General features: G+C 41.2%; 1 protein-coding gene and 45 non-coding genes across 48 annotated transcripts in view; all 46 read right to left on the bottom strand.

Annotated features, from left to right (window-relative positions):
* Positions 1–21,305, bottom strand: part of opn8c (opsin 8, group member c) — a 136,161-nt gene that overhangs the window by 44,536 nt on the left and 70,320 nt on the right. The gene's annotated exons all lie outside the window — the stretch shown is intronic.
* Positions 65–176, bottom strand: trnal-caa (transfer RNA leucine (anticodon CAA)). Its single transcript has 2 exons — positions 139–176; positions 65–103 (listed from the first exon to the last, which is right to left on the bottom strand). It is a non-coding gene; the product is annotated as a tRNA-Leu (tRNA).
* Positions 486–597, bottom strand: trnal-caa (transfer RNA leucine (anticodon CAA)). The gene is made up of 2 exons: positions 560–597; positions 486–531 (listed from the first exon to the last, which is right to left on the bottom strand). It is a non-coding gene; the product is annotated as a tRNA-Leu (tRNA).
* trnal-caa (transfer RNA leucine (anticodon CAA)) lies at positions 1,614–1,725 on the bottom strand. The gene is made up of 2 exons: positions 1,688–1,725; positions 1,614–1,659 (listed from the first exon to the last, which is right to left on the bottom strand). It is a non-coding gene; the product is annotated as a tRNA-Leu (tRNA).
* Positions 1,844–1,955, bottom strand: trnal-caa (transfer RNA leucine (anticodon CAA)). The gene is made up of 2 exons: positions 1,918–1,955; positions 1,844–1,889 (listed from the first exon to the last, which is right to left on the bottom strand). It is a non-coding gene; the product is annotated as a tRNA-Leu (tRNA).
* trnal-caa (transfer RNA leucine (anticodon CAA)) lies at positions 3,180–3,291 on the bottom strand. Its single transcript has 2 exons — positions 3,254–3,291; positions 3,180–3,225 (listed from the first exon to the last, which is right to left on the bottom strand). It is a non-coding gene; the product is annotated as a tRNA-Leu (tRNA).
* On the bottom strand, positions 3,409–3,520 carry trnal-caa (transfer RNA leucine (anticodon CAA)). The gene is made up of 2 exons: positions 3,483–3,520; positions 3,409–3,454 (listed from the first exon to the last, which is right to left on the bottom strand). It is a non-coding gene; the product is annotated as a tRNA-Leu (tRNA).
* trnal-caa (transfer RNA leucine (anticodon CAA)) lies at positions 4,087–4,198 on the bottom strand. Its single transcript has 2 exons — positions 4,161–4,198; positions 4,087–4,132 (listed from the first exon to the last, which is right to left on the bottom strand). It is a non-coding gene; the product is annotated as a tRNA-Leu (tRNA).
* trnal-caa (transfer RNA leucine (anticodon CAA)) lies at positions 4,317–4,428 on the bottom strand. The gene is made up of 2 exons: positions 4,391–4,428; positions 4,317–4,362 (listed from the first exon to the last, which is right to left on the bottom strand). It is a non-coding gene; the product is annotated as a tRNA-Leu (tRNA).
* On the bottom strand, positions 4,995–5,106 carry trnal-caa (transfer RNA leucine (anticodon CAA)). The gene is made up of 2 exons: positions 5,069–5,106; positions 4,995–5,040 (listed from the first exon to the last, which is right to left on the bottom strand). It is a non-coding gene; the product is annotated as a tRNA-Leu (tRNA).
* On the bottom strand, positions 5,225–5,336 carry trnal-caa (transfer RNA leucine (anticodon CAA)). Its single transcript has 2 exons — positions 5,299–5,336; positions 5,225–5,270 (listed from the first exon to the last, which is right to left on the bottom strand). It is a non-coding gene; the product is annotated as a tRNA-Leu (tRNA).
* Positions 5,675–5,786, bottom strand: trnal-caa (transfer RNA leucine (anticodon CAA)). The gene is made up of 2 exons: positions 5,749–5,786; positions 5,675–5,720 (listed from the first exon to the last, which is right to left on the bottom strand). It is a non-coding gene; the product is annotated as a tRNA-Leu (tRNA).
* On the bottom strand, positions 5,904–6,015 carry trnal-caa (transfer RNA leucine (anticodon CAA)). The gene is made up of 2 exons: positions 5,978–6,015; positions 5,904–5,949 (listed from the first exon to the last, which is right to left on the bottom strand). It is a non-coding gene; the product is annotated as a tRNA-Leu (tRNA).
* On the bottom strand, positions 6,581–6,692 carry trnal-caa (transfer RNA leucine (anticodon CAA)). Its single transcript has 2 exons — positions 6,655–6,692; positions 6,581–6,626 (listed from the first exon to the last, which is right to left on the bottom strand). It is a non-coding gene; the product is annotated as a tRNA-Leu (tRNA).
* trnal-caa (transfer RNA leucine (anticodon CAA)) lies at positions 6,811–6,922 on the bottom strand. Its single transcript has 2 exons — positions 6,885–6,922; positions 6,811–6,856 (listed from the first exon to the last, which is right to left on the bottom strand). It is a non-coding gene; the product is annotated as a tRNA-Leu (tRNA).
* trnal-caa (transfer RNA leucine (anticodon CAA)) lies at positions 7,261–7,372 on the bottom strand. Its single transcript has 2 exons — positions 7,335–7,372; positions 7,261–7,306 (listed from the first exon to the last, which is right to left on the bottom strand). It is a non-coding gene; the product is annotated as a tRNA-Leu (tRNA).
* trnal-caa (transfer RNA leucine (anticodon CAA)) lies at positions 7,490–7,601 on the bottom strand. The gene is made up of 2 exons: positions 7,564–7,601; positions 7,490–7,535 (listed from the first exon to the last, which is right to left on the bottom strand). It is a non-coding gene; the product is annotated as a tRNA-Leu (tRNA).
* Positions 8,167–8,278, bottom strand: trnal-caa (transfer RNA leucine (anticodon CAA)). The gene is made up of 2 exons: positions 8,241–8,278; positions 8,167–8,212 (listed from the first exon to the last, which is right to left on the bottom strand). It is a non-coding gene; the product is annotated as a tRNA-Leu (tRNA).
* On the bottom strand, positions 9,951–10,062 carry trnal-caa (transfer RNA leucine (anticodon CAA)). The gene is made up of 2 exons: positions 10,025–10,062; positions 9,951–9,996 (listed from the first exon to the last, which is right to left on the bottom strand). It is a non-coding gene; the product is annotated as a tRNA-Leu (tRNA).
* trnal-caa (transfer RNA leucine (anticodon CAA)) lies at positions 10,181–10,292 on the bottom strand. Its single transcript has 2 exons — positions 10,255–10,292; positions 10,181–10,226 (listed from the first exon to the last, which is right to left on the bottom strand). It is a non-coding gene; the product is annotated as a tRNA-Leu (tRNA).
* trnal-caa (transfer RNA leucine (anticodon CAA)) lies at positions 10,603–10,714 on the bottom strand. The gene is made up of 2 exons: positions 10,677–10,714; positions 10,603–10,648 (listed from the first exon to the last, which is right to left on the bottom strand). It is a non-coding gene; the product is annotated as a tRNA-Leu (tRNA).
* Positions 10,832–10,943, bottom strand: trnal-caa (transfer RNA leucine (anticodon CAA)). The gene is made up of 2 exons: positions 10,906–10,943; positions 10,832–10,877 (listed from the first exon to the last, which is right to left on the bottom strand). It is a non-coding gene; the product is annotated as a tRNA-Leu (tRNA).
* On the bottom strand, positions 11,062–11,173 carry trnal-caa (transfer RNA leucine (anticodon CAA)). The gene is made up of 2 exons: positions 11,136–11,173; positions 11,062–11,107 (listed from the first exon to the last, which is right to left on the bottom strand). It is a non-coding gene; the product is annotated as a tRNA-Leu (tRNA).
* trnal-caa (transfer RNA leucine (anticodon CAA)) lies at positions 11,514–11,625 on the bottom strand. Its single transcript has 2 exons — positions 11,588–11,625; positions 11,514–11,559 (listed from the first exon to the last, which is right to left on the bottom strand). It is a non-coding gene; the product is annotated as a tRNA-Leu (tRNA).
* trnal-caa (transfer RNA leucine (anticodon CAA)) lies at positions 11,743–11,854 on the bottom strand. The gene is made up of 2 exons: positions 11,817–11,854; positions 11,743–11,788 (listed from the first exon to the last, which is right to left on the bottom strand). It is a non-coding gene; the product is annotated as a tRNA-Leu (tRNA).
* Positions 12,877–12,988, bottom strand: trnal-caa (transfer RNA leucine (anticodon CAA)). The gene is made up of 2 exons: positions 12,951–12,988; positions 12,877–12,922 (listed from the first exon to the last, which is right to left on the bottom strand). It is a non-coding gene; the product is annotated as a tRNA-Leu (tRNA).
* trnal-caa (transfer RNA leucine (anticodon CAA)) lies at positions 13,102–13,213 on the bottom strand. Its single transcript has 2 exons — positions 13,176–13,213; positions 13,102–13,147 (listed from the first exon to the last, which is right to left on the bottom strand). It is a non-coding gene; the product is annotated as a tRNA-Leu (tRNA).
* On the bottom strand, positions 13,554–13,665 carry trnal-caa (transfer RNA leucine (anticodon CAA)). Its single transcript has 2 exons — positions 13,628–13,665; positions 13,554–13,599 (listed from the first exon to the last, which is right to left on the bottom strand). It is a non-coding gene; the product is annotated as a tRNA-Leu (tRNA).
* Positions 13,784–13,895, bottom strand: trnal-caa (transfer RNA leucine (anticodon CAA)). Its single transcript has 2 exons — positions 13,858–13,895; positions 13,784–13,829 (listed from the first exon to the last, which is right to left on the bottom strand). It is a non-coding gene; the product is annotated as a tRNA-Leu (tRNA).
* trnal-caa (transfer RNA leucine (anticodon CAA)) lies at positions 14,206–14,317 on the bottom strand. Its single transcript has 2 exons — positions 14,280–14,317; positions 14,206–14,251 (listed from the first exon to the last, which is right to left on the bottom strand). It is a non-coding gene; the product is annotated as a tRNA-Leu (tRNA).
* On the bottom strand, positions 14,435–14,546 carry trnal-caa (transfer RNA leucine (anticodon CAA)). Its single transcript has 2 exons — positions 14,509–14,546; positions 14,435–14,480 (listed from the first exon to the last, which is right to left on the bottom strand). It is a non-coding gene; the product is annotated as a tRNA-Leu (tRNA).
* On the bottom strand, positions 14,665–14,776 carry trnal-caa (transfer RNA leucine (anticodon CAA)). Its single transcript has 2 exons — positions 14,739–14,776; positions 14,665–14,710 (listed from the first exon to the last, which is right to left on the bottom strand). It is a non-coding gene; the product is annotated as a tRNA-Leu (tRNA).
* trnal-caa (transfer RNA leucine (anticodon CAA)) lies at positions 15,117–15,228 on the bottom strand. Its single transcript has 2 exons — positions 15,191–15,228; positions 15,117–15,162 (listed from the first exon to the last, which is right to left on the bottom strand). It is a non-coding gene; the product is annotated as a tRNA-Leu (tRNA).
* Positions 15,346–15,457, bottom strand: trnal-caa (transfer RNA leucine (anticodon CAA)). The gene is made up of 2 exons: positions 15,420–15,457; positions 15,346–15,391 (listed from the first exon to the last, which is right to left on the bottom strand). It is a non-coding gene; the product is annotated as a tRNA-Leu (tRNA).
* Positions 16,480–16,591, bottom strand: trnal-caa (transfer RNA leucine (anticodon CAA)). Its single transcript has 2 exons — positions 16,554–16,591; positions 16,480–16,525 (listed from the first exon to the last, which is right to left on the bottom strand). It is a non-coding gene; the product is annotated as a tRNA-Leu (tRNA).
* trnal-caa (transfer RNA leucine (anticodon CAA)) lies at positions 16,705–16,816 on the bottom strand. Its single transcript has 2 exons — positions 16,779–16,816; positions 16,705–16,750 (listed from the first exon to the last, which is right to left on the bottom strand). It is a non-coding gene; the product is annotated as a tRNA-Leu (tRNA).
* Positions 16,931–17,042, bottom strand: trnal-caa (transfer RNA leucine (anticodon CAA)). Its single transcript has 2 exons — positions 17,005–17,042; positions 16,931–16,976 (listed from the first exon to the last, which is right to left on the bottom strand). It is a non-coding gene; the product is annotated as a tRNA-Leu (tRNA).
* On the bottom strand, positions 17,156–17,267 carry trnal-caa (transfer RNA leucine (anticodon CAA)). The gene is made up of 2 exons: positions 17,230–17,267; positions 17,156–17,201 (listed from the first exon to the last, which is right to left on the bottom strand). It is a non-coding gene; the product is annotated as a tRNA-Leu (tRNA).
* On the bottom strand, positions 17,382–17,493 carry trnal-caa (transfer RNA leucine (anticodon CAA)). The gene is made up of 2 exons: positions 17,456–17,493; positions 17,382–17,427 (listed from the first exon to the last, which is right to left on the bottom strand). It is a non-coding gene; the product is annotated as a tRNA-Leu (tRNA).
* On the bottom strand, positions 17,611–17,722 carry trnal-caa (transfer RNA leucine (anticodon CAA)). The gene is made up of 2 exons: positions 17,685–17,722; positions 17,611–17,656 (listed from the first exon to the last, which is right to left on the bottom strand). It is a non-coding gene; the product is annotated as a tRNA-Leu (tRNA).
* trnal-caa (transfer RNA leucine (anticodon CAA)) lies at positions 18,033–18,144 on the bottom strand. Its single transcript has 2 exons — positions 18,107–18,144; positions 18,033–18,078 (listed from the first exon to the last, which is right to left on the bottom strand). It is a non-coding gene; the product is annotated as a tRNA-Leu (tRNA).
* On the bottom strand, positions 18,709–18,820 carry trnal-caa (transfer RNA leucine (anticodon CAA)). Its single transcript has 2 exons — positions 18,783–18,820; positions 18,709–18,754 (listed from the first exon to the last, which is right to left on the bottom strand). It is a non-coding gene; the product is annotated as a tRNA-Leu (tRNA).
* trnal-caa (transfer RNA leucine (anticodon CAA)) lies at positions 18,939–19,050 on the bottom strand. The gene is made up of 2 exons: positions 19,013–19,050; positions 18,939–18,984 (listed from the first exon to the last, which is right to left on the bottom strand). It is a non-coding gene; the product is annotated as a tRNA-Leu (tRNA).
* trnal-caa (transfer RNA leucine (anticodon CAA)) lies at positions 20,495–20,606 on the bottom strand. The gene is made up of 2 exons: positions 20,569–20,606; positions 20,495–20,540 (listed from the first exon to the last, which is right to left on the bottom strand). It is a non-coding gene; the product is annotated as a tRNA-Leu (tRNA).
* On the bottom strand, positions 20,725–20,836 carry trnal-caa (transfer RNA leucine (anticodon CAA)). The gene is made up of 2 exons: positions 20,799–20,836; positions 20,725–20,770 (listed from the first exon to the last, which is right to left on the bottom strand). It is a non-coding gene; the product is annotated as a tRNA-Leu (tRNA).
* On the bottom strand, positions 21,181–21,292 carry trnal-caa (transfer RNA leucine (anticodon CAA)). The gene is made up of 2 exons: positions 21,255–21,292; positions 21,181–21,226 (listed from the first exon to the last, which is right to left on the bottom strand). It is a non-coding gene; the product is annotated as a tRNA-Leu (tRNA).

The raw sequence follows: 21,305 nt of genomic DNA, 5'->3' as shown, positions 1-21,305 counted from the left end.
ACACAAAAATAATGTGAGATTTATTGACTTTACCTTAATTAAAGTTCGCATTACAAAATCTCTCTGTCAGAAGTGGGATTTGAACCCACGCCTCCATTCGGAGAGCAGAATTCTCAACAACTGAGAAGGTTGATATCCCTTGAGTCTGGCGCCTTAGACCACTTGGCCATCCTGACTCTTTCCACAAATTTTGTGAAGCTCAGTCATACCACTGCCCATGGTGGAAAAATACAACAAATAATATGAGATTTATTGCTGTTATGTTTATTCATGTTCTCATTACAAAATTTCTCTGTCAGCATTGGGATTTGAACCCACGCCTCCATTCGTAGACCAGAATTCTCAACAGCTGAGAAGGCAGATAATCCTTGAATCTGGCGCATAAGCTCAGTCATGTCACAGCCCATGGTGGAAAGAATACAACAAATAATATGTAAACAACAAATAATATTATCTTAATTAAAGTTCACATTACAAAATCTCTCTGGCAGAAGTGGGATTTGAACCCACGCCTCCATTCGGAGACCAGAATTCTCAACAACTGAGAAGGTTGATATCCCTTGAGCCTGGCGCCTTAGACCACTCGGCCATCCTGACTTTTTGCACAGCCTTTAAGCTCAGTCATATCACTGTCCATGGCGGAAGGAACACAAAAATAATGTGAGATTTATTGCCTTTATCTTAATTCAAGTTCACATTACAAAATCTCTTTTTCAGAAGTGGGATTTGAACCCACGCCTCCATTCGTAGACCAGAATTCTCAACAGCTGAGAAGGCAGATAATCCTTGAGTCTGGCGCGTTAGACCACTCGGCCATCCTGACTCTTTGCACAATCTTTAAGCTCAGTCATATCACTGTCAATGGCAGAAGGAACACAAAAAAATGTGAGATTTATTGACTTTATCTTAATTAAAGTTCACATTAGAAAATCTCTCTGGCAGAAGTGGGATTTGAACCCACGCCTCCATTCAAAAACCAGAATTCTCAACAACTGAGAAGGTTGATATCCCTTGAGCCTGGCGCCTTAGACCACTCGGCCATCCTGACTTTTTGCACAGCCTTTAAGCTCAGTCATATCACTGTCCATGGCGGAAGGAACACAAAAATAATGTGAGATTTATTGCCTTTATCTTAATTCAAGTTCACATTACAAAATCTCTTTTTCAGAAGTGGGATTTGAACCCACGCCTCCATTCGTAGACCAGAATTCTCAACAGCTATGAAGGCAGATAATCCTTGAGTCTGGCGCGTTAGACCACTCGGCCATCCTGACTCTTTGCACAATCTTTAAGCTCAGTCATATCACTGTCAATGGCAGAAGGAACACAAAAAAATGTGAGATTTATTGACTTTATCTTAATTAAAGTTCACATTACAAAATCTCTTTGTCAGAAGTGGGATTTGAACCCACGCCTCCATTCGTAGACCAGAATTCTCAACAGCTGAGAAGGCAGATAATCCTTGAGTCTGGCACGTTAGACCACTCGGCCATCCTGACTCTTTGCACAACCTTTAAGCTCAGTCATATCATTGTCAATGGCAGAAGGAACACAAAAAGAATGTGAGATTTATTGACTTTATCTTAATTAAAGTTCACATTACAAAATCACTCTGTCAGAAGTGGGATTTGAACCCACGCCTCCATTCGGAGACCAGAATTCTCAACAACTGAGAAGGTTGATATCCCTTGAGTCTGGCGCCTTAGACCACTCGGCCATCCTGACTCTTTCCACAAATTTTGTGAAGCTCAGTCATACCACTGCCCATGGTGGAAAAAATACAACAAATAATATGAGATTTATTGCTGTTACATTTATTCAAGTTCTCATTACAAAATATCTTTGTCAGAAGTGGGATTTGAACCCACGCCTCCATTCGGAGACCAGAATTCTCAACAACTGAGTAGGTTGATATCCCTTGAGTCTGGCGCCTTAGACCACTCGGCCATCCTGACTCTTTGCACAACCTTTAAGCTCAGTCATATCACTGTCCATGGCGGAAGGAACACAAAAATAATGTGAGATTTATTGCCTTTATCTTAATTCAAGTTCACATTAAAAAAACTCTTTTTCAGAAGTGGGATTTGAACCCACGGCTCCATTCGTAGACCAGAATTCTCAACAACTGAGAAGGTTGATATCCCTTGAGTCTGGCGCCTTAGACCACTCTGCCATCCTGACTCTTTGCACAACCTTTAAGGCGGGCATACACTGTGCGAATTTCGTCCGATTTTGAGCCGAATTCTGACTCGTGCGACTCTTTTTCGGGTCGGGACGATTTTCAGCTTTGTCGTGCGTCGTTTGTCGTGCAGTGTTCATGCAGTGTACAAGGGGAAACGAGAGGCGATTAACCTCTCCCGATCGGCAATCGGATGGTCGGATGAATTTCAGGCATGTCAGAAATTTTGGTCGCTCCTCGTGACTATATCGCACAGTTGAAGCAGAGCTACGAACCGATCGCCCTAAACTCAGTGATTTTTTCCCTCACTGCGCCTGCGCGAAAACAGAAGTTTAAGCATTTCAATCTTAAAAAAAAAAAAAAACGAACAGAGGGAAGTCTTTAAGTTCTGTAGTTCAAACTAGCTACAAATTACTGTTGCTTATCTACAGTTTGTCCAGTTATTACCCACGTCTTCCAAGCTGCGATGTAGCACCGTGCCTCTTTTATTAATTTGTCAAAAAATGTTTTTGAAATAAACCTGTTTTTAATTTTCATTGATGACTAATTATTCCAGTGTTCGGACATATTATAGACGGTTTACATAATGATATGCCTATAATTCATTGTAATCGGCCTAAATGTTAAGACAATTTTCAATTAATTTTCATCCTGACTCTTTGCACAACCTTTAAGCTCAGTCATATCACTGTCCATGGCGGAAGGAACACAAAAATAATGTGAGATTTATTGCCTTTATCTTAATTCAAGTTCACATTACAAAATCTCTTTTTCAGAAGTGGGATTTGAACCCACGCCTCCATTAGTAGACCAGAATTCTCAACAGCTGAGAAGGCAGATAATCCTTGAGTCTGTCTGGCGCGTTAGACCACTCGGCCATCCTTACTCTTTGCACAATCTTTAAGCTCAGTCATATCACTATCAATGGCAGAAGGAACACAAAAAGAATGTGAGATTTATTGACTTTATCTTAATTAAAGTTCAAATTACAAAATCTCTTTGTCAGAAGTGGGATTTGAACCCACGCCTCCATTCGGAGACCAGAATTCTCAACAACTGAGAAGGTTGATATCCCTTGAGTCTGGCGCCTTAGACCACTCGGCCATCCTGACTCTTTCCACAAATTTTGTGAAGCTCAGTCATACCACTGCCCATGGTGGAAAAATACAACAAATAATATGAGATTTATTGCTGTTACATTTATTCAAGTTCTCCATACAAAATATCTTTGTCAGAAGTGGGATTTGAACCCACGCCTCCATTCGGAGACCAGAATTCTCAACAACTGAGAAGGTTGATATCCCTTGAGCCTGGCACCTTAGACCACTCGGCCATCCTGACTCTTTGCACAACCTTTAAGCTCAGTCATATCACTGTCCATGGCGGAAGGAACACAAAAATAATGTGAGATTTATTGCCTTTATCTTAATTCAAGTTCACATTACAAAATCTCTTTTTCAGAAGTGGGATTTGAACCCACGCCTCCATTAGTAGACCAGAATTCTCAACAGCTGAGAAGGCAGATAATCCTTGAGTCTGGCGCGTTAGACCACTCGGCCATCCTGACTCTTTGCACACCCTTTAAGCTCAGTCATATCTCTGTCAATGGCAGAAGGAACACAAAAAGAATGTGAGATTTATTGACTTTATCTTAATTAAAGTTCAGGTTACAAAATCTCTCTGTCAGAAGTGGGATTTGAACCCACGCCTCCATTCGTAGACCAGAATTCTCAACAGCTGAGAAGGCAGATAATCCTTGAGTCTGGCGCGTTAGACCACTCGGCCATCCTGACTCTTTGCACACCCTTTAAGCTCAGTCATATCTCTGTCAATGGCAGAAGGAACACAAAAAGAATGTGAGATTTATTGACTTTATCTTAATTAAAGTTCAGATTACAAAATCTCTCTGTCAGAAGTGGGATTTGAACCCACGCCTCCATTCGGAGACCAGAATTCTCAACAACTGAGAAGGTTGATATCCCTTGAGCCTGGCGCCTTAGACCACTCGGCCATCCTGACTCTTTCCACAAATTTTGTGAAGCTCAGTCATACCACTGCCCATGGTGGAAAAAATACAACAAATAATATGAGATTTATTGCTGTTACATTTATTCAAGTTCTCATTACAAAATATCTTTGTCAGAAGTGGGATTTGAACCCACGCCTCCATTCGGAGACCAGAATTCTCAACAACTGAGAAGGTTGATATCCCTTGAGCCTGGCGCCTTAGACCACTCGGCCATCCTGACTTTTTGCACAACCTTTAAGCTCAGTCATATCACTGTCCATGGCGGAAGGAACACAAAAATAATGTGAGATTTATTGCCTTTATCTTAATTCAAGTTCACATTACAAAATCTCTTTTTCAGAAGTGGGATTTGAACCCACGCCTCCATTAGTAGACCAGAATTCTCAACAGCTGAGAAGGCAGATAATCCTTGAGTCTGGCGCGTTAGACCACTCGGCCATCCTGACTCTTTGCACACCCTTTAAGCTCAGTCATATCTCTGTCAATGGCAGAAGGAACACAAAAAGAATGTGAGATTTATTGACTTTATCTTAATTAAAGTTCAGGTTACAAAATCTCTCTGTCAGAAGTGGGATTTGAACCCACGCCTCCATTCGTTGACCAGAATTCTCAACAGCTGAGAAGGCAGATAATCCTTGAGTCTGGCGCGTTAGACCACTCGGCCATCCTGACTCTTTGCACACCCTTTAAGCTCAGTCATATCTCTGTCAATGGCAGAAGGAACACAAAAAGAATGTGAGATTTATTGACTTTATCTTAATTAAAGTTCAGATTACAAAATCTCTCTGTCAGAAGTGAGATTTGAACCCACGCCTCCATTCGGAGACCAGAATTCTCAACAACTGAGAAGGTTGATATCCCTTGAGCCTGGCGCCTTAGACCACTCGGCCATCCTGACTCTTTCCACAAATTTTGTGAAGCTCAGTCATACCACTGCCCATGGTGGAAAAAATACAACAAATAATATGAGATTTATTGCTGTTACATTTATTCAAGTTCTCATTACAAAATATCTTTGTCAGAAGTGGGATTTGAAACCACGCCTCCATTCGGAGACCAGAATTCTCAACAACTGAGAAGGTTGATATCCCTTGAGCCTGGCGCCTTAGACCACTCGGCCATCCTGACTCTTTGCACAACCTTTAAGCTCAGTCATATCACTGTCCATGGCGGAAGGAACACAAAAATAATGTGAGATTTATTGCCTTTATCTTAATTCAAGTTCACATTACAAATTCTCTTTTTCAGAAGTGGGATTTGAACCCACGCCTCCATTAGTAGACCAGAATTCTCAACAGCTGAGAAGGCAGATAATCCTTGAGTCTGGCGCGTTAGACCACTCGGCCATCCTGACTCTTTGCACAATCTTTAAGCTCAGTCATATCACTGTCAATGGCAGAAGGAACACAAAAAATGTGAGATTTATTGACTTTATCTTAATTAAAGTTCAAATTACAAAATCTCTTTGTCAGAAGTGGGATTTGAACCCACGCCTCCATTCGGAGACCAGAATTCTCAACAACTGAGAAGGTTGATATCCCTTGAGTCTGGCGCCTTAGACCACTCGGCCATCCTGACTCTTTCCACAAGTTTTGTGAAGCTCAGTCATACCACTGCCCATGGTGGAAAAATACAACAAATAATATGAGATTTATTGCTGTTACATTTATTCAAGTTCTCATTACAAAATATCTTTGTCAGAAGTGGAATTTGAACCCACGCCTCCATTCGGAGACCAGAATTCTCAACAACTGAGAAGGTTGATATCCCTTGAGCCTGGCACCTTAGACCACTCGGCCATCCTGACTCTTTGCACAACCTTTAAGCTCAGTCATATCACTGTCCATGGCGGAAGGAACACAAAAATAATGTGAGATTTATTGCCTTTATCTTAATTCAAGTTCACATTACAAAATCTCTTTTTCAGAAGTGGGATTTGAACCCACGCCTCCATTAGTAGACCAGAATTCTCAACAGCTGAGAAGGCAGATAATCCTTGAGTCTGGCGCGTTAGACCACTCGGCCATCCTGACTCTTTGCACAATCTTTAAGCTCAGTCATATCACTGTCAATGGCAGAAGGAACACAAAAAAATGTGAGATTTATTGACTTTATCTTAATTAAAGTTCACATTACAAAATCTCTTTGTCAGAAGTGGGATTTGAACCCACGCCTCCATTCGTAGACCAGAAATCTCAACAGCTGAGAAGGCAGATAATCCTTGAGTCTGGCGCGTTAGACCACTCGGCCATCCTGACTCTTTGCACACCCTTTAAGCTCAGTCATATCTCTGTTAATGGCAGAAGGAACACAAAAAGAATGTGAGATTTATTGACTTTATCTTAATTAAAGTTCAGATTACAAAATCTCTCTGTCAGAAGTGGGATTTGAACCCACGCCTCCATTCGGAGACCAGAATTCTCAACAACTGAGAAGGTTGATATCCCTTGAGCCTGGCGCCTTAGACCACTCGGCCATCCTGACTCTTTCCACAAATTTTGTGAAGCTCAGTCATACCACTGCCCATGGTGGAAAAAATACAACAAATAATATGAGATTTATTGCTGTTACATTTATTCAAGTTCTCATTACAAAATATCTTTGTCAGAAGTGGGATTTGAACCCACGCCTCCATTCGGAGACCAGAATTCTCAACAACTGAGAAGGTTGATATCCCTTGAGCCTGGCGCCTTAGACCACTCGGCCATCCTGACTCTTTGCACAACCTTTAAGCTCAGTCATATCACTGTCCATGGCGGAAGGAACACAAAAATAATGTGAGATTTATTGCCTTTATCTTAATTCAAGTTCACATTACAAAATCTCTTTTTCAGAAGTGGGATTTGAACCCACGCCTCCATTAGTAGACCAGAATTCTCAACAGCTGAGAAGGCAGATAATCCTTGAGTCTGGCGCGTTAGACCACTCGGCCATCCTGACTCTTTGCACAATCTTTAAGCTCAGTCATATCACTGTCAATGGCAGAAGGAACACAAAAAATGTGAGATTTATTGACTTTATCTTAATTAAAGTTCAAATTAAAAAATCTCTTTGTCAGAAGTGGGATTTGAACCCACGCCTCCATTCGGAGACCAGAATTCTCAACAACTGAGAAGGTTGATATCCCTTGAGTCTGGCGCCTTAGACCACTCGGCCATCCTGACTCTTTCCACAAATTTTGTGAAGCTCAGTCATACCACTGCCCATGGTGGAAAAATACAACAAATAATATGAGATTTATTGCTGTTACATTTATTCAAGTTCTCATTACAAAATATCTTTGTCAGAAGTGGGATTTGAACCCACGTCTCCATTCGGAGACCAGAATTCTCAACAACTGAGAAGGTTGATATCCCTTGAGCCTGGCGCCTTAGACCACTCGGCCATCCTGACTCTTTGCACAACCTTTAAGCTCAGTCATATCACTGTCCATGGCGGAAGGAACACAAAAATAATGTGAGATTTATTGCCTTTATCTTAATTCAAGTTCACATTACAAAATCTCTTTTTCAGAAGTGGGATTTGAACCCACGCCTCCATTAGTAGACCAGAATTCTCAACAGCTGAGAAGGCAGATAATCCTTGAGTCTGGCGCGTTAGACCACTCGGCCATCCTGACTCTTTGCACAATCTTTAAGCTCAGTCATATCACTGTCAATGGCAGAAGGAACACAAAAAAATGTGAGATTTATTGACTTTATCTTAATTAAAGTTCACATTACAAAATCTCTTTGTCAGAAGTGGGATTTGAACCCACGCCTCCATTCGTAGACCAGAATTCTCAACAGCTGAGAAGGCAGATAATCCTTGAGTCTGGCGCGTTAGACCACTCGGCCATCCTGACTCTTTGCACACCCTTTAAGCTCAGTCATATCTCTGTCAATGGCAGAAGGAACACAAAAAGAATGTGAGATTTATTGACTTTATCTTAATTAAAGTTCAGATTACAAAATCTCTCTGTCAGAAGTGGGATTTGAACCCACGCCTCCATTCGGAGACCAGAATTCTCAACAACTGAGAAGGTTGATATCCCTTGAGCCTGGCGCCTTAGACCACTCGGCCATCCTGACTCTTTGCACAACCTTTAAGCTCAGTCATATCACTGTCCATGGCGGAAGGAACACAAAAATAATGTGAGATTTATTCCCTTTATCTTAATTCAAGTTCACATTACAAAATCTCTTTTTCAGAAGTGGGATTTGAACCCACTGCTCCATTCGTAGACCAGAATTCTCAACAACTGAGAAGGTTGATATCCCTTGAGTCTGGCGCCTTAGACCACTCGGCCATCCTGACTCTTTGCACAACCTTTAAGGCGGGCATACACTGTGCGAATTTCGTCCGATTTTGAGCCGAATTCTGACTCGTGCGACTCTTTTTCGGGTCAGGACGATTTTCAGCTTTGTCGTGCGTCGTTTGTCGTGCAGTGTTCGTGCAGTGTACAAGGGGAAACGAGAGGCAATTGGCATGTCAGAAATTTTGGTCGCTCCTCGTGACTATATCGCACAGTTGAAGCAGAGCTACGAACCGATCGCCCTAAACTCAGTGTTTTTTTCCCTCACTGCGCCTGCGCGAAAACAGAAGTTTAAGCATTTCAATCTTAAAAAAAAAAAACGAACAGAGGGAAGTCTTTAAGTTCTGTAGTTCAAACTAGCTACAAATTACTGTTGCTTATCTACAGTTTGTCCAGTTATTACCCACGTCTTCCAAGCTGCGATGTAGCACCGTGCCTCTTTTATTAATTTGTCAAAAAATGTTTTTGAAATAAACCTGTTTTTAATTTTCATTGATGACTAATTATTCCAGTGTTCGGACATATTATAGACGGTTAACATAATGATATGCCTATAATTCATTGTAATCGGCCTAAATGTTAAGACAATTTTCAATTAGGATCCTCATTGAAAATTGTCTAAAACATTTAGGTAGATTACAATGAATTATAGGCATATAATTATATTATTATTATTTTATTATTCCTCGAGGAGTAGGCTTCTATTTAATATTTTATTATCCTCAGCGCGCATTGCGGTGATGTGCTGTGAAATTATTGCGTGGCAAATTAATTATAATAGCAGATCAATTTAATAATAAAATTAGCCTTCCCTAATACAATAATACTAATAACAATTTAATACATAAATTGGAAGTGCTAAATCATCTTGATAGCTGATAATTGTTTTGACAATATCTCTGGATAGGCTATATGATATCGTCTACCAACCCAACACGGGGGGTTATCGCACATATTTCACACGTATAGTGTGAGCAGTCAAGTCGCAGCTCGACGTTCGGACCGTATAGTGTGAGCACATAAATCCTGAGCTTTGGCTTTACATCGCATGCGATTTACTCATTCAGTGTGAGTAGGTACCTTGCTGAAATCGCACAGACATCGCACAGTGTATGCCCGCCTTTAAGCTCAGTCATATCACTGTCCATGGCGGAAGGAACACAAAAATAATGTGAGATTTATTGCCTTTATCTTAATTCAAGTTCACATTACAAAATCTCTTTTTCAGAAGTGAGATTTAAACCCACGCCTCCATTCGTAGACCAGAATTCTCAACAGCTGAGAAGGCAGATAATCCTTGAGTCTGGCGCGTTAGAACACTCGGCCATCCTGACTCTTTGCACAACCTTTAAGCTCAGTCATATCACTGTCAATGGCAGAAGGAACACAAAAAGAATGTGAGATTTATTGACTTTATCTTAATTAAAGTTCACATTACAAAATCTCCCTGTCAGAAGTGGGATTTGAACCCACGCCTCCATTCGGAGACCAGAATTCTCAACAACTGAGAAGGTTGACATCCCTTGAGTCTAGCGCCTTAGACCACTCGGCCATCCTGACTCTTTCCACAAATTTTGTCAAGCTCAGCCATACCACTGCCCATGGTGGAAAAAATACAACAAATAATATGAGATTTATTGCTGTTACATTTATTCAAGTTCTCATTACAAAATCTCTTTGTCAGAAGTGGGATTTGAACGCACGCCTCCATTCGGAGACCAGAATTCTCAACAACTGAGAAGGTTGATATCCCTTGAGTCTGGCGCCTTAGACCACTCGGCCATCCTGACACTAACAACTACCTCTGTTTAGCTCATTCATATCACAGCCCATGGTGGAAAAAATACAACAAATAATATGAGATTTATTGCTGTTATGTTTATTCATGTTCTCATTACAAAATTTCTCTGTCAGCATTGGGATTTGAACCCACGCCTCCATTCGTAGACCAGAATTCTCAACAGCTGAGAAGGCATATAATCCTTGAGTCTGGTGCGTAAGCTCAGTCATATTACAGCCCATGGTGGAAAGAATACAACAAATAATATGTAAACAACAAATAATATTATCTTAATTAAAGTTCACATTACAAAATCACTCTGTCAGAAGTGGGATTTGAACCCACGCCTCCATTCGGAGACCAGAATTCTCAACAACTGAGAAGGTTGACATCCCTTGAGTCTGGCGCCTTAGACCACTCGGCCATCCTGACTCTTTCCACAAATTTTGTGAAGCTCAGTCATACCACTGCCCATGGGGGAAAAATACAACAAATAATATGAGATTTATTGCTGTTACATTTATTCAAGTTCACATTACAAAAACTCTCTGTCAGAAGTGGGATTTGAACCCACGCCTCCATTCGGAGACCAGAATTCTCAACAACTGAGAAGGTTGATATCCCTTGAGTCTGGCACCTTAGACCACTCGGCCATCCTGACTCTTTCCACAACTTTTGTGAAGCTCAGTGATACCACTGCCCATGGTGGAAAAAATACAACAAATAATATGAGATTTATTGCTGTTACATTTATTCAAGTTCTCATTACAAAATATGTTTGTCAGAAGTGGGATTTGAACCCACGCCTCCATTCGGAGACCAGAATTCTCAACAACTGAGAAGGTTGATATCCCTTGAGCCTGGCGCCTTAGACCACTCGGCCATCCTGACTCTTTGCACAACCTTTAAGCTCAGTTATATCACTGTCCATGGCGGAAGGAACACAAAAATAATGTGAGATTTATTGCCTTTATCTTAATTCAAGTTCACATTACAAAATCTCTTTTTCAGAAGGGGGATTTGAACCCACGCCTCCATTCGGAGACCAGAATTCTCAACAGCTGAGAAGGCAGATAATCCTTGAGTCTGGCGCGTTAGACCACTCGGCCATCCTGACTCTTTGCACAACCTTTAAGCTCAGTCATATCACTGTCAATGGCAGAAGGAACACAAAAAGAATGTGAGATTTATTGACTTTATCTTAATTAAAGTTCACATTACAAAATCTCTCTGTCAGAAGTGGGATTTGAACCCACGCCTTCATTCGGAGACCAGAATTCTCAACAACTGAAAAGGTTGATATCCCTTGAGTCTGGCACCTTAGACCACTCGGCCATCCTGACTCTTTCCACAAATTTTGTGAAGCTCAGTCATACCACTTCCCATGGTGGAAAAATACAACAAATAATATGAGATTTATTGCTGTTACATTTATTCAAGTTCTCATTACATAATATCTTTGTCAGAAGTGGGATTTGAACCCACACCTCCATTCGGAGACCAGAATTCTCAACAAATGAGAAGGTTGATATCCCTTGAGTCTGGCGCCTTAGAACACTCGGCCATCCTGCCACTAAGAACTACCTCTGTTAAGCTCAGTCATATCACAGCCCATGGTGGAAAAAATACAACAAATAATATGAGATTTATTGCTGTTATGTTTATTCATGTTCTCATTACAAAATTTCTCTGTCAGCATTGGGATTTGAACCCACGCCTCCATTCGTAGACTAGAATTCTCAACAGCTGAGAAGGCAGATAATCCTTGAGTCTGGCGCGTTAGACAACTCGGCCATCCTGACTCTTTGCACAACCGTTAAGCTCATTTATATCACTGTCCATGGCGGAAGGAACACAAAAATAATGTGAGATTTATTGCCTTTATCTTAATTCAAGTTCACATTACAAAATCTCTTTTTCAGAATTTGGATTTGAACTCACGCCTCCATTCGTAGACCAGAATTCTCAACAGCTGAGAAGGCAGATAATCCTTGAGTCTGGCGCGTTAGACCACTCGGCCATCCTGACTCTTTGCACAACCGTTAAGCTCATTTATATCACTGTCCATGGCGGAAGGAACACAAAAATAATGTGAGATTTATTGCCTTTATCTTAATTCAAGTTCACATTACAAAATCTCTTTTTCAGAATTTGGATTTGAACCCACGCCTCCATTCGTAGACCAGAATTCTCAACAGCTGAGAAGGCAGATAATCCTTGAGTCTGGCGCGTTAGACCACTCGGCCATCCTGACTCTTTGCACAACCTTTAAGCTCATTTATATCACTGTCCATGGCGGAAGGAACACAAAAATAATGTGAGATTTATTGCCTTTATCTTAATTCAGGTTCACATTACAAAATCTCTTTTTCAGAATTTGGATTTGAACCCACGCCTCCATTCGTAGACCAGAATTCTCAACAGCTGAGAAGGCAGATAATCCTTGAGTCTGGCGCGTTAGACCACTCGGCCATCCTGACTCTTTGCACAACCTTTAAGCTCAGTCATATCACTGTCAATGGCAGAAGGAACACAAAAAGAATGTGAGATTTATTGACTTTATCTTAATTAAAGTTCACATTACAAAATCTCTCTTTCAGAAGTGGGATTTGAACCCACGCCTCCATTCGGAGACCAGAATTCTCAACAACTGAGAAGGTTGATATCCCTTGAGCCTGGCGCCATAGACCACTCGGCCATCCTGACTCTTTGCACAACCTTTAAGCTCAGTCATATCACTGTCAGTGGCAGAAGGAACACAAAAAAATGTGAGATTTATTGACTTTATCTTAATTAAAGTTCAGATTACAAAATCTCTCTTTCAGAAGTGGGATTTGAACCCACGCCTCCATTCGGAGACCAGAATTCTCAACAACTGAGAAGGTTGATATCCCTTGAGCCTGGCGCCATAGACCACTCGGCCATCCTGACTCTTTGCACAGCCTTTAAGCTCAGTCATATCACTGTCCATGGCGGAAGGAACACAAAAATAATGTGAGATTTATTGCCTTTATCTTAATTCAAGTTCACATTACAAAATCTCTTTTTCAGAAGTGAGATTTAAACCCACGCCTCCATTCGTAGACCAGAATTCTCAACAGCTGAGAAGGCAGATAATCCTTGAGTCTGGCGCGTTAGAACACTCGGCCATCCTGACTCTTTGCACAACCTTTAAGCTCAGTCATATCACTGTCAATGGCAGAAGGAACACAAAAAGAATGTGAGATTTATTGACTTTATCTTAATTAAAGTTCACATTACAAAATCTCCCTGTCAGAAGTGGGATTTGAACCCACGCCTCCATTCGGAGACCAGAATTCTCAACAACTGAGAAGGTTGACATCCCTTGAGTCTAGCGCCTTAGACCACTCGGCCATCCTGACTCTTTCCACAAATTTTGTCAAGCTCAGCCATACCACTGCCCATGGTGGAAAAAATACAACAAATAATATGAGATTTATTGCTGTTACATTTATTCAAGTTCTCATTACAAAATCTCTTTGTCAGAAGTGGGATTTGAACGCACGCCTCCATTCGGAGACCAGAATTCTCAACAACTGAGAAGGTTGATATCCCTTGAGTCTGGCGCCTTAGACCACTCGGCCATCCTGACACTAACAACTACCTCTGTTTAGCTCATTCATATCACAGCCCATGGTGGAAAAAATACAACAAATAATATGAGATTTATTGCTGTTATGTTTATTCATGTTCTCATTACAAAATTTCTCTGTCAGCATTGGGATTTGAACCCACGCCTCCATTCGTAGACCAGAATTCTCAACAGCTGAGAAGGCATATAATCCTTGAGTCTGGTGCGTAAGCTCAGTCATATTACAGCCCATGGTGGAAAGAATACAACAAATAATATGTAAACAACAAATAATATTATCTTAATTAAAGTTCACATTACAAAATCACTCTGTCAGAAGTGGGATTTGAACCCACGCCTCCATTCGGAGACCAGAATTCTCAACAACTGAGAAGGTTGACATCCCTTGAGTCTGGCGCCTTAGACCACTCGGCCATCCTGACTCTTTCCACAAATTTTGTGAAGCTCAGTCATACCACTGCCCATGGGGGAAAAATACAACAAATAATATGAGATTTATTGCTGTTACATTTATTCAAGTTCACATTACAAAAACTCTCTGTCAGAAGTGGGATTTGAACCCACGCCTCCATTCGGAGACCAGAATTCTCAACAACTGAGAAGGTTGATATCCCTTGAGTCTGGCACCTTAGACCACTCGGCCATCCTGACTCTTTCCACAACTTTTGTGAAGCTCAGTGATACCACTGCCCATGGTGGAAAAAATACAACAAATAATATGAGATTTATTGCTGTTACATTTATTCAAGTTCTCATTACAAAATATGTTTGTCAGAAGTGGGATTTGAACCCACGCCTCCATTCGGAGACCAGAATTCTCAACAACTGAGAAGGTTGATATCCCTTGAGCCTGGCGCCTTAGACCACTCGGCCATCCTGACTCTTTGCACAACCTTTAAGCTCAGTTATATCACTGTCCATGGCGGAAGGAACACAAAAATAATGTGAGATTTATTGCCTTTATCTTAATTCAAGTTCACATTACAAAATCTCTTTTTCAGAAGGGGGATTTGAACCCACGCCTCCATTCGGAGACCAGAATTCTCAACAGCTGAGAAGGCAGATAATCCTTGAGTCTGGCGCGTTAGACCACTCGGCCATCCTGACTCTTTGCACAACCTTTAAGCTCAGTCATATCACTGTCAATGGCAGAAGGAACACAAAAAGAATGTGAGATTTATTGACTTTATCTTAATTAAAGTTCACATTACAAAATCTCTCTGTCAGAAGTGGGATTTGAACCCACGCCTTCATTCGGAGACCAGAATTCTCAACAACTGAAAAGGTTGATATCCCTTGAGTCTTGCACCTTAGACCACTCGGCCATCCTGACTCTTTCCACAAATTTTGTGAAGCTCAGTCATACCACTTCCCATGGTGGAAAAATACAACAAATAATATGAGATTTATTGCTGTTACATTTATTCAAGTTCTCATTACATAATATCTTTGTCAGAAGTGGGATTTGAACCCACACCTCCATTCGGAGACCAGAATTCTCAACAAATGAGAAGGTTGATATCCCTTGAGTCTGGCGCCTTAGAACACTCGGCCATCCTGCCACTAAGAACTACCTCTGTTAAGCTCAGTCATATCACAGCCCATGGTGGAAAAAATACAACAAATAATATGAGATTTATTGCTGTTATGTTTATTCATGTTCTCATTACAAAATTTCTCTGTCAGCATTGGGATTTGAACCCACGCCTCCATTCGTAGACTAGAATTCTCAACAGCTGAGAAGGCAGATAATCCTTGAGTCTGGCGCGTTAGACAACTCGGCCATCCTGACTCTTTGCACAACCGTTAAGCTCATTTATATCACTGTCCATGGCGGAAGGAACACAAAAATAATGTGAGATTTATTGCCTTTATCTTAATTCAAGTTCACATTACAAAATCTCTTTTTCAGAATTTGGATTTGAACTCACGCCTCCATTCGTAGACCAGAATTCTCAACAGCTGAGAAGGCAGATAATCCTTGAGTCTGGCGCGTTAGACCACTCGGCCATCCTGACTCTTTGCACAACCGTTAAGCTCATTTATATCACTGTCCATGGCGGAAGGAACACAAAAATAATGTGAGATTTATTGCCTTTATCTTAATTCAAGTTCACATTACAAAATCTCTTTTTCAGAATTTGGATTTGAACCCACGCCTCCATTCGTAGACCAGAATTCTCAACAGCTGAGAAGGCAGATAATCCTTGAGTCTGGCGCGTTAGACCACTCGGCCATCCTGACTCTTTGCACAACCTTTAAGCTCATTTATATCACTGTCCATGGCGGAAGGAACACAAAAATAATGTGAGATTTATTGCCTTTATCTTAATTCAGGTTCACATTACAAAATCTCTTTTTCAGAATTTGGATTTGAACCCACGCCTCCATTCGTAGACCAGAATTCTCAACAGCTGAGAAGGCAGATAATCCTTGAGTCTGGCGCGTTAGACCACTCGGCCATCCTGACTCTTTGCACAACCTTTAAGCTCAGTCATATCACTGTCAATGGCAGAAGGAACACAAAAAGAATGTGAGATTTATTGACTTTATCTTAATTAAAGTTCACATTACAAAATCTCTCTTTCAGAAGTGGGATTTGAACCCACGCCTCCATTCGGAGACCAGAATTCTCAACAACTGAGAAGGTTGATATCCCTTGAGCCTGGCGCCATAGACCACTCGGCCATCCTGACTCTTTGCACAACCTTTAAGCTCAGTCATATCACTGTCAGTGGCAGAAGGAACACAAAAAAATGTGAGATTTATTGACTTTATCTTAATTAAAGTTCAGATTACAAAATCTCTCTTTCAGAAGTGGGATTTGAACCCACGCCTCCATTCGGAGACCAGAATTCTCAACAACTGAGAAGGTTGATATCCCTTGAGCCTGGCGCCATAGACCACTCGGCCATCCTGACTCTTTGCACAGCCTTTAAGCTCAGTCATATCACTGTCCATGGCGGAAGGAACACAAAAATAATGTGAGATTTATTGCCTTTATCTTAATTCAAGTTCACATTACAAAATCTCTTTTTCAGAAGTGGGATTTGAACCCACGCCTCCATTCGTAGACCAGAATTCTCAACAGCTGAGAAGGCAGATAATCCTTGAGTCTGGCGCCTTAGACCACTCGGCCATCCTGACTCTTTGCACAATCTTTAAGCTCAGTCATATCACTGTCAATGGCAGAAGGAACACAAAAAAATGTGAGATTTATTGACTTTATCTTAATTAAAGTTCACATTACAAAATCTCTTTGTCAGAAGTGGGATTTGAACCCACGCCTCCATTCGGAGACCAGAATTCTCAACAGCTGAGAAGGCAGATAATCCTTGAGTCTGGCACGTTAGACCACTCGGCCATCCTGACTCTTTGCACAACCTTTAAGCTCAGTCATATCATTGTCAATGGCAGAAGGAACACAAAAAGAATGTGAGATTTATTGACTTTATCTTAATTAAAGTTCACATTACAAAATCACTCTGTCAGAAGTGGGATTTGAACCCACGCCTCCATTCGGAGACCAGAATTCTCAACAACTGAGAAGGTTGATATCCCTTGAGTCTGGCGCCTTAGACCACTCGGCCATCCTGACTCTTTCCACAAATTTTGTGAAGCTCAGTCATACCACTGCCCATGGTGGAAAAATACAACAAATAATATGAGATTTATTGCTGTTACATTTATTCAAGTTCTCATTACAAAATCTCTTTGTCAGAAGTGGGATTTGAACCCACGCCTCCATTCGGAGACCAGAATTCTCAACAACTGAGAAGGTTGATATCCCTTGAGTCTGGCGCCTTAGACCACTCGGCCATCCTGACACTAACAACCACCTCTGTTAAGCTCAGTCATATCACAGCCCATGGTGGAAAAAATACAACAAATAATATGAGATTTATTGCTGTTATGTTTATTCATGTTCTCATTACAAAATTTCTCTGTCAGCATTGGGATTTGAACCCACGCCTCCATTCGTAGACCAGAATTCTCAACAGCTGAGAAGGCAGATAATCCTTGAATCTGGCGCATAAGCTCAGTCATGTCACAGCCCATGGTGGAAAGAATACAACAAATAATATGTAAACAACAAATAATATTATCTTAATTAAAGTTCACATTACAAAATCTCTCTGGCAGAAGTGGGATTTGAACCCACGCCTCCATTCGGAGACCAGAATTCTCAACAACTGAGAAGGTTGATATCCCTTGAGCCTGGCGCCTTAGACCACTCGGCCATCCTGACTCTTTGCACAGCCTTTAAGCTCAGTCATATCACTGTCCATGGCGGAAGGAACACAAAAATAATGTGAGATTTATTGCCTTTATCTTAATTCAAGTTCACATTACAAAATCTCTTTTTCAGAAGTGGGATTTGAACCCACGCCTCCATTCGTAGACCAGAATTCTCAACAGCTGAGAAGGCAGATAATCCTTGAGTCTGGCGCGTTAGACCACTCGGCCATCCTGACTCTTTGCACAATCTTTAAGCTCAGTCATATCACTGTCAATGGCAGAAGGAACACAAAAAATGTGAGATTTATTGACTTTATCTTAATTAAAGTTCACATTACAAAATCTCTTTGTCAGAAGTGGGATTTGAACCCACGCCTCCATTCGTAGACCAGAATTCTCAACAGCTGAGAAGGCAGATAATCCTTGAGTCTGGCACGTTAGACCACTCGGCCATCCTGACTCTTTGCACAACCTTTAAGCTCAGTCATATCATTGTCAATGGCAGAAGGAACACAAAAAGAATGTGAGATTTATTGCCTTTATCTTAATTAAAGTTCACATTACAAAATCACTCTGTCAGAAGTGGGATTTGAACCCACGCCTCCATTCGGAGACCAGAATTCTCAACAACTGAGAAGGTTGATATCCCTTGAGTCTGGCGCCTTAGACCACTCGGCCATCCTGACTCTTTCCACAAATTTTGTGAAGCTCAGTCATACCACTGCCCATGGTGGAAAAAATACAACAAATAATATGAGATTTATTGCTGTTACATTTATTCAAGTTCTCATTACAAAATATCTTTGTCAGAAGTGGGATTTGAACCCACGCCTCCATTCGGAGACCAGAATTCTCAACAACTGAGTAGGTTGATATCCCTTGAGTCTGGCGCCTTAGACCACTCGGCCATCCTGACTCTTTGCACAACCTTTAAGCTCAGTCATATCACTGTCCATGGCGGAAGGAACACAAAAATAATGTGAGATTTATTGCCTTTATCTTAATTCAAGTTCACATTAAAAAAACTCTTTTTCAGAAGTGGGATTTGAACCCACGGCTCCATTCGTAGACCAGAATTCTCAACAACTGAGAAGGTTGATATCCCTTGAGTCTGGCGCCTTAGACCACTCTGCCATCCTGACTCTTTGCACAACCTTTAAGGCGGGCATACACTGTGCGAATTTCGTCCGATTTTGAGCCGAATTCTGACTCGTGCGACTCTTTTTCGGGTCGGGACGATTTTCAGCTTTGTCGTGCGTCGTTTGTCGTGCAGTGTTCATGCAGTGTACAAGGGGAAACGAGAGGCGATTAACCTCTCCCGATCGGCAATCGGATGGTCGGATGAATTTCAGGCATGTCAGAAATTTTGGTCGCTCCTCGTGACTATATCGCACAGTTGAAGCAGAGCTACGAACCGATCGCCCTAAACTCAGTGATTTTTTCCCTCACTGCGCCTGCGCGAAAACAGAAGTTTAAGCATTTCAATCTTAAAAAAAAAAAAAACGAACAGAGGGAAGTCTTTAAGTTCTGTAGTTCAAACTAGCTACAAATTACTGTTGCTTATCTACAGTTTGTCCAGTTATTACCCACGTCTTCCAAGCTGCGATGTAGCACCGTGCCTCTTTTATTAATTTGTCAAAAAATGTTTTTGAAATAAACCTGTTTTTAATTTTCATTGATGACTAATTATTCCAGTGTTCGGACATATTATAGACGGTTTACATAATGATATGCCTATAATTCATTGTAATCGGCCTAAATGTTAAGACAATTTTCAATTAATTTTCATCCTGACTCTTTGCACAACCTTTAAGCTCAGTCATATCACTGTCCATGGCGGAAGGAACACAAAAATAATGTGAGATTTATTGCCTTTATCTTAATTCAAGTTCACATTACAAAATCTCTTTTTCAGAAGTGGGATTTGAACCCACGCCTCCATTAGTAGACCAGAATTCTCAACAGCTGAGAAGGCAGATAATCCTAGAGTCTGGCGCGTTAGACCACTCGGCCATCCTGACTCTTAGCACAATCTTTAAGCTCAGTCATATCACTGTCAATGGCAGAAGGAACACAAAAAAATGTGAGATTTATTGACTTTATCTTAATTAAAGTTCACATTACAAAATCTCTTTGTCAGAAGTGGGATTTGAACCCACGCCTCCATTCGTAGACCAGAAATCTCAACAGCTGAGAAGGCAGATAATCCTTGAGTCTGGCGCGTTAGACCACTCGGCCATCCTGACTCTTTGCACACCCTTTAAGCTCAGTCATATCTCTGTCAATGGCAGAAGGAACACAAAAAGAATGTGAGATTTATTGACTTTATCTTAATTAAAGTTCAGATTACAAAATCTCTCTGTCAGAAGTGGGATTTGAACCCACGCCTCCATTCGGAGACCAGAATTCTCAACAACTGAGAAGGTTGATATCCCTTGAGCCTGGCGCCTTAGACCACTCGGCCATCCTGACTCTTTCCACAAATTTTGTGAAGCTCAGTCATACCACTGCCCATGGTGGAAAAAATACAACAAATAATATGAGATTTATTGCTGTTACATTTATTCAAGTTCTCATTACAAAATATCTTTGTCAGAAGTGGGATTTGAACCCACGCCTCCATTCGGAGACCAGAATTCTCAACAACTGAGAAGGTTGATATCCCTTGAGCCTGGCGCCTTAGACCACTCGGCCATCCTGACTCTTTGCACAACCTTTAAGCTCAGTCATATCACTGTCCATGGCGGAAGGAACACAAAAATAATGTGAGATTTATTGCCTTTATCTTAATTCAAGTTCACATTACAAAATCTCTTTTTCAGAAGTGGGATTTGAACCCACGCCTCCATTAGTAGACCAGAATTCTCAACAGCTGAGAAGGCAGATAATCCTTGAGTCTGTCTGGCGCGTTAGACCACTCGGCCATCCTGACTCTTTGCACAATCTTTAAGCTCAGTCATATCACTATCAATGGCAGAAGGAACACAAAAAGAATGTGAGATTTATTGACTTTATCTTAATTAAAGTTCAAATTACAAAATCTCTTTGTCAGAAGTGGGATTTGAACCCACGCCTCCATTCGGAGACCAGAATTCTCAACAACTGAGAAGGTTGATATCCCTTGAGTCTGGCGCCTTAGACCACTCGGCCATCCTGACTCTTTCCACAAAT

Source organism: Siphateles boraxobius, unplaced genomic scaffold, assembly GCF_051911475.1.
Source record: "Siphateles boraxobius isolate OS27281-9 unplaced genomic scaffold, OSU_SipBor_1 8, whole genome shotgun sequence".
NCBI classification, from domain to species: Eukaryota; Metazoa; Chordata; class Actinopteri; order Cypriniformes; family Leuciscidae; genus Siphateles; species Siphateles boraxobius.
The sequence above is the reverse complement of the archived record's forward strand: the minus strand, read 5'-3'. Positions and strand labels throughout refer to the sequence as shown.